Consider the following 5,595-nt stretch of genomic DNA (forward strand, 5'->3'; position numbering starts at 1 on the left):
ACACCCCCCCCCCCCCCGTAAATACGTCACTGCAGGTGGTACCAGCTAGGTATGCCCTAAGTATATAGTTGTCAGTTTAAGTTGATTAATATGGCAAAACGGATGCAATAATTACTCAACTCATCTGGATGATATGCTATATGAGGATAGAATAGATAAGCGAGAGGCAAACAGCGAAAACGAATAACATAGGTATTAGGTAATAATATGTAATATATAGTCATGCGGAGGGCACTGGACATTTTAAGGATAAGCTGCTACGCAGGTAAAACTAAAGCAAATGTACGTCTCACTTACATGGTTTATATGGATAATATGTCCGATGTCGTATGTATGGGAGTAACCAATAACGTATTTAAAACCGTCGTGTAATCGTGTGTGAAAATATTTGTAATCGCTATATCAGATTGCTATTCATTGCGATTTAATTATTATTGCTTTAAAATAAACCAAGCAGCTTTAGAGATAAATATATTGTATACTGTCTGATAGCTTTTACTCAAAAAGTATCAAAATATAATCAGTAGTAATTATTGTAAACGTTTCACATAAAAGACATTATATTTTACAAGGTTTCGACTGTTAAAAAACTGAAGAAAAAACACTGTTTTGATTTGATCGGGGATTTGAAACTTTCGATTCGATTTCGATTATTTTTTAGATGTTTATTTCATTTATTTCTATCTTTTTTATTTTTATTCCGGGATAAGTAATAACATAGACCTTATATGCATTATAAATATACGCCAATGATACTAGGTATTGTATGTTCATTAGTCATTACTCATTGCTATATCTGATTTACTGCAGGCAGTACTGTTAAATATTTATGCTATACTCCTATTTCTGTAAGTATAGTTCGTTTGCATAGTCAAAATAAAAATAATACAGAATAGGTACACGTGATAATATGATAGAGTCTCACGATAAATTATTATATAAGTGTTATATTTAGCCACGAGTTCGTCGTAAACAATTACAATTCTGTTTCAATGACATCGTTAAAAACTCAAGTATCGAAAATAATGGACCATGTGAATCACATATGCAATATTGATACATTTTATTATATAGACAGACAACGCGTGCTGAGTGTTTTATAATATTATATTATTATTACATATATTTGACGTCATTATTCTTCCGAAAATTGGTGTGACCGCATCGGTGACCTCGTACGTCATTATTATTATAATAGGCGTTCGCGAATGACCGTTTGGAAAGTCGCTTAAAACTGCAAAATTCGACACTTTGACAAAACGTTGACGTTTTTAATCTTTTTCGACACATCACACGCGCTCGCGTACCTATATAACATGATATACGATAATAATACATAATTGTGGCCTTTAGCCATTAAGCTCATTTTACACGACATATTTTAATGTAATTTCAGTGAACAATAATAATTATTGTCAAATCATCCTGCAGGTACACTCATACACATAAACGTACATATTACAAAAGTCAGGTCGACACGTTTGCCCATATACCTACCTACACCTATAATTGATGTAATATCATTAAACTTATATTGTTATCGACGTATAATAATATATAATATATAGGTAAACCGCCGTCGAAACATCTGCATATATTACAATTACTACAGTGTTAAATTTATAATTATTATACATACATTGTTGTGTTACGTTTGTGTCTTGTCATCTCAGTGTATGATTTACGACGCTAGGTCGCACACTTAAAACAATAAACGCTACGTATACGATATTATTATACATACTAATAACGCGGATCTACACGGTCTGCAGCTTATAAAATATATAATTGGAGAGGGGGCGATGATATCATGATATTATAGATTTTTTTTCTAAATGTATCGATACGAATCGCTACAAAGCATAATATAACATGTGCATTCGTTTTACTTTGCAATACCTATTCAACAAATTATTAATTTATTAGTTTACACAGATATTATTTTCTGGTGCCGAATCTGCGGCTGCAGACGATTGCTTGCAGCACGTATATAATACCTATATCAGCAGAACGCGTCTCATCGAGGCGTGACTATATATATAATATTATATTCGGTCGTCGGTGCAGGGTAGTCGTTATCCCTCTATAATTTATATCAGATAATGTGTGGTGGGCAATTCTTTTTAGAATATTGTATTTATCTACAACGGACCAACGCGTAACGAATAGTTACAGGAGCTATATGAGTGACTTATAATACAATAATTTAGGTATATAAAGCGTGCGGACAGCATGGTGAAGCGTGTTTTGATCTGAAGTGCGCTGAGTCACGGTTCACTTCTGATGGCTTTAAAAGATTTTCATAGTATAATATTATTTTCTACGGGATCAAAATCATAGGTCTAATAAACAGTAGGAATAATATAATTTATCACACATTTACGCAGTCGGTCGTTATACGCGCTCGTTATATACTATCAGCTATATCATACCTATACCTATTATTATTGTGATGTACACTATCCGAAAATGTAAATGTTTTCCGAAGAACAATGGTGGTGCGATTTATCTTGGCGGATGGACATCGTCGGCCAGGAAGTCGATTCGGAATTAATTAATCAGACCAACGACACTCTGGTTTTCCCCCCTCCCCCCCATTACTTATCCTTGTCTGACGGTCTAGAGCGGCGTGTGAGTCTCTCTCCCCGCGCTGTATCAGCACATTATCATTCATGAATATCACATATACATACGATGTACGTTCTGACCCCAAACACACACACGCACGCGCACACGCACACGTATTGGTCATATATAATAATATTTCATATTTTTATGTGCAGAGTTCACGGTTACCACTGGTAAGCAGTAGCTATATATAGGTACACGTAGACTAACGCTCGCCGAGTTTTTCATTTATAAATATTTAATATTATTCCTTATTGTTTTTTTTCTTCGTGTCTGCTGTTGTAGTGCTGTTCAGCGCGAGCGTCTAGGAACGAACGTGAAGCGAACAACGCCATTGACGCACGCGTATAATATTATATGTTATATTTTATTACATAATATATTGAAGCTGGTGCGTTTAACATTATATCAATGTAAAAGCCAGGGATCCATAGTTACATGCATATAAATAAGCGCATCTACGATGATCAAGATCACTAAAAAACCGCCAGAGCCCAACGACTATAAGTTGCTGTAATGTCGCTTTCCATACGACAGCGAAGTCCCACCTCAGCCACTGCATAGTCTGCTGAATATTTCTATTTTACTATTCAAATAAAACCTCGCATAAAAAATATATTACCTTATAATATGCTCAAAAATCAATTACCAGAATAGAGTTTTTTAATTCAGTTTCGTATAATTACTTCAAAAAATTATTTCAAATAATAGACAATAGTAATAATTTGACAAGTTCAAAAAACGCTTTTTAAAAATATTATGCCATATTTATAGCATATGAAAATATATTAACATAATTATATGTATAAAAAAAACCTAATTTTAACCACGCAAATAATGATTAGAATCATTATCAGTCTTAAGCCTGCAAAGTGAGAAGGGAAATTAGCGTTTTCAAAACGTATAAATTAAGTTTATTTTTGTGGAAACACCTTTTTTGACCCAAGTGCAGTTTGACCATTACGTTTTTTTTTTTAACCAAAGTTTTATTCGACCATTTAATTTCGCTACAAACCGCAATTTGGCGGGTATCGTCCTATATATTCCCTACAATTATCTATCCTTATTGACCGCAGAAGAACTGCCAATCTCACATTCCTTACTAAACTTACACGTGGCTTAATTGATTCACTCACATTGTTATTTCAAATTAATTTCGAAGTTTCGTCACGTCACACTAAATCTACTTTCCAATGCTCCTTTATTATCTTGTTTTATACAAGAACCCCCTTTGAACTTTAGTTTATTTAATCTCTATTAAACTACTCACTTTATATAATGTTTCATATTATTATCTTAAACGTGGCATATGACTTATGTATCACTATCTCTTTATTGTTGTTATTCTACATTTTATATTTTTCAATATATTATTTGTACATGTTAGTACCTATATTATTTTATTTTTATTTCGATACAATGGATGTAATGTTAACGAATCAATAAAAAAAATGGCATAAAAATGATTATAAAAGCAAACAATCGCACTTGAAAAGGGGCCATCCAAGATCGCTCATTCCTTCGTTTCCTCCCCTAATTACGTGTTTGATATGGTGACCATCGAGAATAGGCATTTAAAAGTTTTGATAATGTCACTTCCAGTTGGACTATGCTGACGATATTACTATGAGGAATGCAGATCATAATATAATAAGGCGTTATGTAAACTGTTTTCAGATCACACAGCGTGCGGTGATGTTTTTTACGACGTCAACGAGACAACGACTATCCAGCAGTAGTTGTTCCCGGAACGGTCGCATAGCCGGAGATGCGCGATATACGAGTCGTTCCGCGAAAATGGCACAATAATAATTTATATATATTTATTATTTATATTATACGAGTACACTATTAATATATTTATATATTATAAATTATATAATAATATATACATATAAATAAATATAATGCACATATAGCATATGTATACTTTCACGGGTTAACATTACAGTGACATAATGGTATAATAATATGTACTATATATAATACTGAGTATATATACATAAAAGTATAAAATGTTGCGCGAGAGCAGACTGCTTTTTTTGGCTCGAGCGTCTTTTTCTCCAAACGCGTTTTCGGCGAATTCGCCAAAACGCCACGATCCCCCCACCACTCTCTTCGCACCATTCTTGCGGTATATAGATCAGTATAATATAGTATAACCTACTTAAGCGTTTTGCATGCGGGAAATTAAAAATATTTAGCATTCTGGCAGGATACTATATCCGTATACCTATATAGCCAAGTATAAAAATGTACGAACATTAGAAAAGGAAACGTAAAGGAACGAAAAAGGTGACTTTTAATACGCTTATCAGTGGCACCGAAAGTAGTATAAAAATCTGGTCTCTCCACAAAAATTTTCTATTAGATTATTAACTATATAAATGGTCCCCGCACCACAAATCCCTAACAGTTTATACATAATAGGTAGTAGAATATATAAATCTTACAGTTTCAATATCATATATTATAATATTATAAAATTATACTCATATTGTTTATAGTGTATATAAATACGGTACTTAAAGTAAGAAATGTATTGATATAAGTATATTTGTAGGTAGCCAAAGAGCTTACAAGATTTTGTTTAACGGCTGCAGAATACAGGATAGCACTTGGAATTTCAATATATAGAGGTTACAGATCATAAACGAGTATAATAATAAATTATAATAGTTACGTTTATAACTACGTGGTCTTGATTTATCCTCTTTTACAAAACGAGTCAATTTTATAGATTTGTTATAGCTTAAATAATTGTATTTCAAACCTACTTAATATAATACCTACATGTGAGTTGTGTATACATAATTTATGTGGTATTCATAATTTATATAGGACGTCCTATATAAATTATGAATACCTAACTAATAATGATTATTATAATTATTGTGTTAAATTTCAGTTTCCACAGTTTAGCTTATACAATTGGTAAATTTGTTTGAATTTGGAAACGCATTATAT

Source organism: Acyrthosiphon pisum, chromosome A2 (genome assembly GCF_005508785.2).
Source record: "Acyrthosiphon pisum isolate AL4f chromosome A2, pea_aphid_22Mar2018_4r6ur, whole genome shotgun sequence".
Lineage (NCBI taxonomy): Eukaryota > Metazoa > Arthropoda > Insecta > Hemiptera > Aphididae > Acyrthosiphon > Acyrthosiphon pisum.